This window comes from Etheostoma spectabile, chromosome 3 (assembly GCF_008692095.1).
Source record: "Etheostoma spectabile isolate EspeVRDwgs_2016 chromosome 3, UIUC_Espe_1.0, whole genome shotgun sequence".
NCBI classification, from domain to species: Eukaryota; Metazoa; Chordata; class Actinopteri; order Perciformes; family Percidae; genus Etheostoma; species Etheostoma spectabile.
The window spans coordinates 1,136,530-1,148,867 of record NC_045735.1 but is presented as its reverse complement, the minus strand read 5'-3'; the positions used below and the strand labels follow the sequence as shown (position 1 = coordinate 1,148,867).

Below are 12,338 nucleotides of genomic sequence, written 5' to 3'. Positions count from 1 at the left end.
GTACGGAGGCTACGGATGCTTGGTCATGTCCCTTTGGCGTTATTATTGACGCTAAACGTCTCCTTTATCGTCATATCTAAACGCACTTTATCTTAACGCACTGGGTCAGGACGCTTGTCGTCACTTCTGATGCATCTAGGTTTATGGAAAAGATTGTGGGTGGGCTTATAAAAAGTAAGTTTACGTGACAACGTGGGCAGTCCTGTGTTGTTTGATCCCCCCCCATCCAACCTCTCTACGTGGAATTTGGATCTATCATACTACACGCTACCATTGTTGCTCTTAATACTACGTCATCTTCACGCCCCGCGGAGCTGCTGCTCGGCCGTATGTACACTGTGTGCAAAATTATTAGGCAAGTTCTATTCCTGAGGATTTAATGTATTGTAACAAATGCATTGTCAATCAGAAATGTTAATAAACCTCAAATCGGAATATTTAACAAAGGAAAAGTGAGTTTTGGCTTTCTAAGGAGAATATCTGTGTGCAGAATTGTTAGGCAACTATTAGTGTGCTGAATTATTATGCAACTAAAGGAAAAACTAAATTCCCCCCCCCTCACTAGAATAAGAATAAAACTCAAAATCTACAATTAAACACTGTCCCTACACAAACCAGCATCTGATTGATTTGATAACAATATCTTGCCTCTGTAGTCTGAATAGCCGCTGCTGTATGTTACTGAAGTTTCTTGCCAATGACGGAGATGGGGAGATTGACGCAGTGTTTGTCCTCTTGACATCATCAATGACATCACCTCAGTGTGTCTGTTGTCAACAACATGCCTGCAACATGTAATGATGGCACTACACTGAGTCATGTGTGTCACAGCATGTTTGGTGTTAAACATGACACTAACATTGTGCAATAACACTATCAAGTTATGATGGCAGTAGTTTAGTACAACAATGTGATTTTTTTTTTTTTGGCTGCCAACTGGAGTCAGATTTTTAGTGTCAGATTGTACCGATCAGCTTGTCTGCTGCTCTTGATATTGGCTGAAAAATTCATGGGTACATTCAGATGAATAATTCCAGATTTTACTTGTCTCAACATGATGCCTAGGCAATACGTAATGTGGTGAGTAGGCAGCAACAACTAGAAACCACCTTGCTTATGTTGATTATTTCTTTTGGAAGTTGGAGCTTTGACTAAACTCCAATAAATGCCGGCAGCTTCTTGTCTCCCCTCCTACTTTTTAACACCAGTGTATCCCCCAACATTAAAATGACCATTGAACTCTGTGGCTGTTGAGCTCACGGTTTTGGATCAAAGGCAGCCTGAGCCCGTTGGTTGGTAGTTTGGTTCTCCAGATGACACTGCTGGGATAAAGCCTGACATATCCCTCCCATCCCTGTCTCCGCTATGTATTTTGCAGTGGCTCTGTAGATGCATCAGGGGTTAGCATTACACCTGACCAATTAATCGTTATAAAATCGCGATCTCGATTCACCCTGTTCACGATTTAATTTTTTAATAACTTTTTAATAAGTTTACTTTTTTTTTTTTAAATGACTTTGATTGTCATTTAATTTTACGAGCCGACTGCATCGCAAACGCTATTACTCTCTTCTGTGAGTTTTAAACATATATAAAATGTATAAAATAGGTTTTAAAGCTCTCCCTTCTCTTCATTGAAGCCTCTATGGTTACAGGTTTCGTGCTGATGCTCAATGAGCTAAAGGTGCCAACAAAACAAGTCTGTTTGGTAATACCAATTTCTTTTATTTTGTCCGGGTTCATGTTTGCAATAAACATTACACTTTGTGACAAAAAAATCATGTCAGAGAATTGTGATATCCCCTGAATTGTGCAGGCGTACTTAGCATCACCCTGCACGGTTGTGATTAGTTTGAAGAACTACAAACCAGCCAGATCGTTGTATTTCCCCCTATCCCAGAACAGATGAGCGGTGTAGCCGGACCACACTGCAGGGCGGACACAACGCTGCCGAGATAGGTCTGACAATGCAAGACAAGTTGGTCAGTGACCAAGCCAATTTCTAAAATATTTGTGAATATATGGACAATTTTGTTATTTCACACTTTTTTGTTAAGTACATAATTCCACATGTGTTCATTCATACTTTTGATGCCTTCAGTGATAATCTACCATGTAAATAGTCATGAAAATAAGGAAACTCCATTGAATGAGAAGATGGTTCCAAACTTTTGGCCTGTAGAGTGTGTGTGTGTGTGTGTGTGTGTGTGTGTGTGTGTGTGTGTGTGTGTGTGTGTGTGTGTGTGTGTGTGTGTGTGTGTGTGTGTGTGTGTGTGTGTGTGTGTGTGTGTGTGTGTGTGTGTGTGTGTGTGTGTGTGTTAAACATCAACCTGTTGCACTATAAAAAATAGTGCTTATTGCTTGTACATAAGTAAAGTAAGTTCTCTGAGAATCTTTTTTATATCCAAGCTAAATTGGTATTGTAAAATGTCTAAAGACTGACGACTGACCTAAAAGACAATCTGATGTCTGTATTTTGGGTGCTTTGTCTTGACTCTAGACTCAAAATCCGAGATGTTGGTTCTTTTTTTCAGCCTGCACCTGATGCATACATTGTAGTTTTGTATGCCTGATCTCTCTCTCTCTTTTTAAATATTTTGTGTGTGGTGAGATGCATACTTGAACTTGTAGTAAGGTAGCTCATGAACTCCTTTTTGTTTTGATATTTCTGTAAGTAAGTGCCAGGCAAACAAAGGATCTGTCTATGGATGTGTGCCAAAATATGTGTACGCTAGCTTGTGTGATCAATGTAGCGCTCTCTTTATCATTGACCTTTCCACATTCCTCAACCTGCTTCTGGAAGTCAGCCCTCATTGGCTGCAGCTCTGCTTTGTTTGAACTCTGCCTCGGGATTGGCGGGTTTGTGTGTTGTCTGGCTCTGATACGTTAAGTGGACCCTGTTACTGCTGTATTTTTACTCTCAGAGGAATGTCAACAGGCCTTTTCCTTATAGAGACTGACACCTTTCTGCCTGGTAGACGAGAGATAATAAAACATGTACTCGTAGCCCGGCTTCGATAAGTGGCACAGATTATAAACTGTTTTTATGTATGTTTTGATAGGTTTTCTGATGAAAGAATATATAGGGTTATCATAAGATTTTAAAGCAACAAGTTTGTCCGTTCAGTTATAAATTCCCGTATATTAGGCTGAAATAACTTCGATGAGGTTTGTTTTAGACATTATGGCAACAGGACATCGTAAATAACAAGTTTACTACATTTTAGGAAAATAGGTCTTTATAATCTAAAACTGAATATGTATCCCTCTAAAATAGCTGTTTAATCACCTGTTTTGATAAGTGGTAAACTATACAGCAACATTGGTAACATATATTGTTATACATATATATATATATATATATCTTACATATATTTGTTTGTTTTTGAGCAGCATTTACTGTAAGTATGTGATTAAAACAACAATACTGACACCAGTCCTTGGCCAGTGTTACCCAAAGGTTGGTTGTATTTTGACATTCAGCCTTGACTCACTATCTGTGTGTCCTTTCTAATGTCTTTGGTGAAGGATCTGTTTATATTAGCACACAGACATGGTATTTCACAGGAGCCTGCCTTAATCAGACTGATATAACTGGCAATATTTAAAGCCATACTGTCAGAGGCTGTTGTTCCACACAGTGAATCATATTCTGATGTCATGTAAAAGCTAATCTGTAAAAAATAACATACTGTATATCCTCATGAGTTTAAATTATGGATTAGAGATGCAACAAATATGAATGTTTCACCGTCCCTCTTACTTTTCCCACTTGATGTTTCATTGAGAAAATAATCACTGATAAATATCACTGATGAATCGGCAACTATTTAAAACAAAAAAGATTACTCAATTTGAGTAATTCTTGATGAAATAAAATAAAAATGCTGTGATTCCAACAACTAATCGAGAAAATAATCTGACAATGTTTGTTAGTTGCAGCTAGTTGCATGTCGCCACTGTTTCTTATAACTGACATTGACCATTTCACTGCAGATGGGTATTTTACTTTTAGTCGGTTTTACTGGTTCATACTTTGACTTGAGTAAGGTTTTGAATTCAGGACTTTTTCTTGTCGTGGAGTATTTATAAGTGTGGTATTTGCTACTTTACTGAGAGATCTGAACGATGCCTGTTGATAACTGGCCGGCGACTACAGCTGAAAATGAGCCTTAGAGGTTAAAGTTGCATCTTTTACTGTGCAGTTAATTACAGGGGACTGTCAGCGACATTTAAAAACTAATAAACTAAACGACGAATACTTACGTACAGGTAAACGGCCACACCTGTGACAGGCGGATTTATTACGTGTAACAGAAGGAATGAAGATCAAATAAAAAGGTTTTAGCGTCTATTTGTCAGGACACAATGTTGCTAATAAACACGTTAATATCTTTCTCTCTCTCTCTTTCTCTCTCTCTCTCCCTCCCTCCCTGCGGTGACGTCATGATACTGGGCCGCGTTTGCTGAAACCATAGGAATGCGACACACTTTGTATTTACAGACCAAAGCTACAGCACTTTAATGTATAAATACATACTTATATATCTTAAACGCCAACAGTCGTTATCTGTCATCGGGTCCGCTTCAGGCTTTTTTTTTTTTTTTTTTTAAAAGACGACGTAGCGACGGTTTAATTTCTCTCACGGAAACTACTTAGTTGCCGCAGGGAGTCTGGCTTTTCCTCCTCGTCCTCAGCTGCCTTTCTGACATGAGATCAGGTGGATAGTGGGTGACCGGACCTGGGACTAAAAGTGAGTATTCCCGACCATAGACAGAGAGCGTTATACACGCCTGTGTCGCTGTATTATTATATTGGTAGCAAGTTAAAACTTCTGGTGGGCTACTGTGACTGAGCGAAAGTTAATCCGGGGCCACAAAACACACAACGCAATTCTCACAGCATGGATTAACTGTGAGTCGAGGAAAACATAATAACTTTATTGTTTGCCTTGTGTGACGGGAGGGGAGTGGATGATCTGTGTAGACAGCCCTGTTGGACTGCTGGGAACTCACTGTCTCTTTTAACTCTCCACTGAGTACAACCATTCAAACCTGTTACTACACACCGACTGCTCATATCTGGGACTGGCAGCAGCTGTTGGACTCCTGCTCATCTGGCTTTCTTTGCACAAGTGTTGCTGACACATGAAGATTTTAAAAAGAGATTCGTTGTTTGTCTTTGTGTTCAGGTTAAATCTTGGTAGGAAGTATATTTTTCAGTAGTTCTGGCATTTTAAAGCTTTGCTTATCGTTTTTTAAAATCTTATTTCTAGTATATGTGTGTATTTGTTGTTTATGTGTGAGTGAGTATGTGTATACGTCCTTGGTCACTTGTACTTGCTGATTGAAACAGAGTAATTTCCCAGTTTGGGATTAATAAAGTCTGTCTGTCTGTCCGTCTGTCCGTCTGTCTGTATGTCTGTGCTTTTTTTATGCAGGAAGTTTGTTTCAAGCATTTTGTGTTTTTTGTCAAAAGGGCGTAGTTTGGAGTTCCTAGTCTGAGATACGCACATAGAGGGTGGTTTTGCCACTGCTTGATACATTTTATGCATTCTTTGTTTTTTTAGTAAGGCTGCAACTAACGATTATTTTCATTGTCAATTAATTTGTCTATTACTTTCTCGATGAATAGTTATTTGGTCTATAAAATGGTAAAACATGTTGATCAGTGTTTCCCAAAACCCAAGATGACGTCCTGAAATGTCTCGTTTTGTCCACAACTCAAAAAGTTTCTGTTTAGTGTCACAGAGGACTGAAGACGCTAGAAAATATTCACATTTAAGAAGCTGGAATCAGAGGATTTTTCACACAAACCTATTATCAAAATAGTTAGTAATAAATTAAATAGTTAGATAGAAGCAGAGAAGAACTTGGCACAAAACAAGACTAGTACGTAGTAGCTGATGTTATCAAGTAGTTGAAGTTAATCCATCTATTTTAAAGTGTTAAAAGTACATATATAACAAAAAATAGACGCATTATTGTTTTATAATTCATGTACTTTACTCATATTTCTAATACATTAACGACTAATCAATGAATGTTTGCATCTCTAGTTTGGAGATTTCTGGACCTATTTGTTATGGATCCAATACCACGTTGGTTAATTTCACAGATTCTGTAAAGTTTCACATATCCAGTGTCCTAATGTGCTCTAATGAAATGACTGAAATCTGCTACCTGACCCCTGTTGTTGCATTGGAGATCTCATCATGGTAACGTCAGCTTCTCTTTGCAGTTTCATGTCATGGGAGCTTGGGTAAGTGTAACCCCCAGTTCTGTATCTTAACTACCTAATTTACTGTAATAGTTAACAGATGTTAGCGGGCCCACTCACTCTTGTATTAAAGCGGAGGCTGCCCCACTTAACAGTGTTGTGAACCTGCGCTGGAAGAAGTATTCAGATCTTTTTATTCAAGTTACAAAACCACTATATCAAAATACTCCACAACCCGCAAAAAAAACAAGTGCTATCAGGAAAAACATAGATAACTAAAGTATTAGAAGTACTTATGCAGTAAAATGCCCCCTGTGACTGACTGATTTATATATTTATATCATTAGATCAATACTGATGTACAATTTTGTAAGAAGTGTGTTATAGTTGTAGTGGTCCGAGGTGAAGCTATAGTTTTATATACATACAGCCAGTGTTAAGTCCAGTGGAGTAGAAATATATGCAAAGAAATACTCAAGTGTGAGTACCTTAAAATTGTTCTTAAGTACGTACAGTACTTGTGTACTTTACACCACTGTTGTGAGCAGTCAGTAGCTCCAAGGTCACACACTGTACAGCACTTCATAAATCTGGGAAACGCTGGAAGAGAGTGTCCTTAGTGTGTGTGTGTGTGTGAGAGATTGTGTTTGTTTGCAGTAGTGAGAGAACAGGCTATTAATTATCACCCCTGAATCAGCACCAGCAAGCTAATGTAAGAACACCACAACGACAATGGTAACCTGAATACGGCTGTCTGCTTTTTGGCATCTTACTTTGTGAATCGGTGTCTTTGTCTCAGTGAAGAGCTAGTACCTGCGTATTCATTTATTAGCTTTAAAAATACTGTAAAATACTGTAAAGTAATCTTAAATCTAGCGTGAGAAATGGCTTCCTGGTTATGTTTTTTTTTGCCTTTGCTGATAACTTTGTGTACTATTGTTACATGAGCCTCTGGTGTGTGAGTCTTGTTTTGTCCCTCTGTCTTTAAATGGAGGTCGTAACAACTATATTAGTTGTTCTTGCAGGTAAGCAGCCATCGTTCAGAGCAGGGGTGTCGAAACATACGGCCCTTGGGTCACAACCGGCCCACCAAAGGGTTCGTTCTGGCCCACTGGATGACTTCGCAAAGTGTGAAATTTGCTGACAAGTCATTAAATCAAAATTATCAATTTTCCTATTTGTTTGCATCCTGCTGCTTTCAGGTGCTGCTGGTGGAAAATGTCTTTGTCAAAAAGGAGAAAACCACAATTGATCAGTTCCTATTTCTTCACAGAGGTAGACTAAATGGGACGCCAGTGGGCTTGGTGTGTTCACAGCCCCTCTCAGAGCTTAAGGAATATATCGGACTCCTTTTTTTTTCCATCCTGATCAGAATACAGTTGAAAATGGAAACATATTGTCAAAATTGCACTTATGTTTCTAAAGCTTTCTCAGGCTGTTCATCATCTGTTCTGTAAATGATTGTTCATTATGTACTTGTACCCCTTTACAGTAAATAAAAGTGAAAAAAATATGGAGGTGTTATTAATCGGTTATAGTGCAATGGTTGTAGTGGTTCGGACCACTTAAGATCAAATTGGGCTGTATGTGGCGTCTGTATGAACTAAAGTGAGTTTGACACCCCTGATTTATAGGCTATTTATTGCCTCAATTCTGGAAATGTGGTCATCTGTAGAAATTTGGGGATTTACCACTCATTGTGACCCATTAGACCGTGGCCTCCAACTTGTGATAACTGATTAAAAGTACTAAATACTAAAGCTAAGTGTCATTATCCAGTCCATGAACTTGTAGGTATGTTGTAAATATTTGTACAGTCAATGAGCAGGATTGGATGGTCGTCTTCACAGATTTGTTTTTTTTGCTTCCTTATATTTTATCATTAATCAACTGCAAGCTGACAAGTAATTAAATGGGTCTATTTGCCGTGTTACAAGTTGGTATTAAGGTCAAATCTTCTACATCATCTCTGTAATGAATCATCTGGTGCCATAAAGATTTGTTGGACTCTTTGAAGTGTGTTTACATTGACTGAGGTTTGCCATTGTGTTCGCAGGAAGATGGTTATGCAAGGTATGTCTCAATGGAGCAACAGACAGAAAATCATTAGAGCGGAGGGAGAAAATGTGTGATGCAGGCTCTCTGTCGTGGTCGATGCTGATGAGGTGTTTGCAAAGTAATGGTGTTTCACTTATTGAGCGGAGGTCACCACTGGGTCGATAATACATTTTGTAGTGTTCCGTTTTGTGTCCTGATTTGAGCAATAAATGCACATTTAAAGATTCAGTCAATCTGCCGTGCACTGAAAAAGCTCCAATTACATTTAAGATGTTGACATCTTTAGCGCTAAAACATTACAATGTAGAGAACTAAGATGTAAATGTAAAGTAGGCTATTTACTGAAAAGATCCCCTCCAGTGTAAAAGGGTTGTAGAAGGTGATAATATTTTAGTTTTATTCGTAGTAGTTAGATTTTTTTTGTGTATATCATATATCAAATATCATATTTGAGAACCCAAATTATGTTGAATATTTAAAACCACTCTTATGAATATAGACCTGGTGTCACTTTAGGAGAACCGTTTCATCCCTTACTGTATAATTGCTGTTGTTGTGACTGACGGTGTCTTTTTCCGAGTGTCGACCACCCATGCACAATACTTGAATCAGGACAGAGGACAGCAGCTTCATCCAGAGCTTATCAGCCTGCCTCTGGCCCACTGAGTGGACAGGCTTTATCACTGTTCAGCCAGGCATAAGGGGGGGGGGGAGACTAGTTAGGGGGAAGGAGAGCAGAAAAACAGTTTGAGGGGAGTGGTTGGGGTGATGGATTTGGAGTTGGAGGGAGGGTAAAGCACAGGGAAGCTACAACTACTGCTATTGTTGTGTTCAGGGAGGGGTCTGCTTGTTTAGCTGTGTGTGTGTGTGTGTGTGTGTGTGTGTGTGTGTGTGTGTGTGTGTGTGTGTGTGTGTGCGTGTGCGTGTGCGTGTGCGCGCATGAAAGAGAATATATTGAATTTTTTTTGTGATCGCAAAATCAACTGGCGCACTATACACATTGCAAAAGTCTGTGGCAAATTGCAATACACAAAACAGATAGTTTGTGTTAGTTGTAAGAAAATCAGTGGAAAACTGCACTTTAAATTGTAACTGTCATTCTTTGTTTTAGTGATGCCTTTTACATTCAATATAATGTTCAGTGTTGGAAATGATTTCCTTTCAATTGTCTTAAAAACAAGCATCTCGTTGTATTGTAAAAGAATTTTGAAAGCAGCAGATATGCAGAACTGAGAACATTTTAATATCTTTATCATCAGCATCAGCGCATATTTTCCGTGTGTGTACGTGTGCATGAGCACTGACGCAGTTTGAGTAGGTGGCAGGGTGCAGCAGTGTGGCTCTTCAACTGTTTTTATCCTCAAGTTAAGATTCTTCTGTCCAAAGCCATGTCCCATTTGCAGAACATGATTTATTTTGAGATCAGTGGCCACATTTATATTTGAGCTTTCTGTTTGGACCTTTGTTGGCACAGATGTTGCAGTAATACTCAAAAGTATTAAATGAACTTCAATTCATCCTGTAAAAATGATGCAAATATGACTCATTTTTTTATTCTAACAAATTTAGATTTTCCTCAGTACAGTCACATTTTATGTGGAAAATCTGTTTGCATCATATCTCACTATTTTAGGTTTAGGGGATATTTCTGTGAAATTTTAGTTGAAGCAGAATGTAAAAGATCTTAATAGTTATTAAAAGTCATAAACCGAAGATGCAGAGAACTGTTATTAATGCTGAGAGAAATGGGGTAGTTTAGTCATCTCCAGAAAAAGGCATTGGTGAGTACATGATTTGTGTGTTTTGGTGTGTGACATTAAATGAAACAAATCACCTAGTGGTCTGGGAGAGCAGACACCTGTTGCAGCTGTAAATCACTCCTTGGCTTTATGCCTGGATCACCTGTTCCCCTAACACCTGTCCGACTCTCTGTCTGCAGGTGCAAGGCTTGTAAGGAAGGGGAAAGATATTATTTATAGATAGATAGATAGATAGATAGATAGATAGATAGAAATACTTGCTTTATTTTAATAATGCATGCATATATTTGACAAAGTAGTAATGACTTTCAGGCACAACTACTAAACATTACGTTAGTCATCTTTCTTCTTCATTCACATTCTCATTTTGATAGTGTGCAAAGGAGATTGTATAACAGAGTTATTAACATCACATCTCCTTTCTTATGATATCCTGATGCTGCATGCATTTTATCAACCACAGAATTACATCCCTCACGTTGTTGTGTAAAGGCCTCCCACACGGTTATGTTTATACTAGTGTATACAACTACTTGCCTCCTTGGGAATAAAGTTCTCTCTCAAATCAAACTCTTTTGAGGACTGAGCTCTGTAATCCGTTTGCTCTTTGCCACACTGCATTGGTTACATTTCAACTTCCTTGTGTCTTGGCTCTTGACAGCAGCAGTAAAAATCTTGTTTTTCAACAACAACCACTCTAGAGTCCAACATATCTCTAGATGGAGCAAAAGCCACAATCATCCTTGATTCACAGCCAGACCACTGACTGTGACTTGTTGTCATTCTCAATCCCCACATGACTGTTTTTCAAGCTGATTTGCAGTTTGTTGAAGCTCATTTTGCTTTCAATGAGATATTACGACTCAAGACATTAACTGGCAGCTCTAGCTGTTCCCGTCTTGCTGATAGTAGATCTAATCATTGGGTGCATGCATATTGGTTTATGTTACTGTACTCTATAGGTAATAGGATTTCTCCAGCCAACTCCTCCAGGCTTCATTAATTGTATCCTTAAGGCAGTAGTTATGTGAGTACAGATGCAATGATTGACTGTGTTGCTGTCTCAGTTGTACACTGATGATAGGCCTCTGCAGGGAATTACACACCTCCCCACTGTTGTCACCAGACTCATTATTACTGGAATGAGGCATTTATCACCAGTGTTGTAACCATGCTGTTATGAGATACAATTGCTAATGGTTATAAAATCCAGAGTTGGTTGGTGGGTGGAGTAATTGAACATGCATTGTTTTGTGGTAATGTACTGTGGATGATAGCATTATATGCAATCACTTTTCCACTTTAAGGATACTGCTACTACATCAATAGTAAAAAATCTGGTTTGATGTATTTGGAAAAAACGTCTAATTAATGGGATAAAACATGCTTAAAAGTAGCTTTATTCACCAAACATTCAACGATAAATGTGATTGCACGATCTGGTAACGTAAATGGTAAATGTGCGTCACCGGTCAAAAGTTTGGGGTCACTTACAGATTTCCATACCACTCCATTATAGACAGAATACCAGCTGATCTGAGTGGGGGGGCTGATCTTTTATGCAATACCTACATTGTCTAATATCAGCAGTCATTCCTCCAATGTCCCAAAGGCTCATTCTGTTCACTAATCTGATACCATTTAAAAAAATAAACTAACCAGAAAAACATTGGAGAACCCTTTTTGCAATTATGTAAGCACATAATGTAATCTGAGAACTGCCCTGGTTAAAATACATTGCAACTGATCTCAGCTGGTATTCTGTCTATAATGGAGTGCAATGGGAATTTCTAATAAACTCCAAATGTTTGACCAGTAGTGAATGGGAATGCTCTGTGTCACTTTTAAAAATTAGATTGGTGTTTATGTTCTCATTCTGTGTTGTCAATAAAAAGCTATGACATTAGACAGTAAATCATAAGGAAAGCTAATAAATAAGCTACACGATAGGCTCATCACGTCTGAGGATGTGAGCCTAACCAGTTTGATTTGTGTGAAAACAAAGCGGGGAAAAAGGACACTTGTGCATAACAAGTGGATTGATGTGTAGAGTACTGTCCTGCTTTGCACATTGTAATTACAATTATTCAGTATGTCCATATTACCAATGTATCTAGTCACTGTAATTGTGGCTTGGTTAAAATAATCAAATCTCTGAGTGATCTGATATCGATTTATACAATCTTTTAATATATGCCTTTCAGTCACTGTCATGTTAATCCTGTTATGTAACATAAATACTTAAACTTTCTGGGTGTGTATTTGAGGGTTTGTTCTTGCTTGTACAGTCTACAGCTAAA

General features: G+C 38.4%; 1 protein-coding gene across 3 annotated transcripts in view; it reads left to right on the top strand.

Annotated features, from left to right (window-relative positions):
• pak4 (p21 protein (Cdc42/Rac)-activated kinase 4) overlaps window positions 1-12,338 on the top strand; it is a 36,274-nt gene that overhangs the window by 5,682 nt on the left and 18,254 nt on the right. For 2 of the 3 annotated variants that reach the window (XR_004331439.1, XM_032512057.1), the window contains exon 1: window positions 4,453-4,754. The exons of the other annotated variant lie outside the window; for it this stretch is intronic. The gene's annotated coding sequence lies outside the window, so the exon portion shown is untranslated. Of the gene's footprint in view, window positions 1-4,452; window positions 4,755-12,338 lie in introns of those variants that run through there. 3 annotated transcript variants of the gene reach the window in all.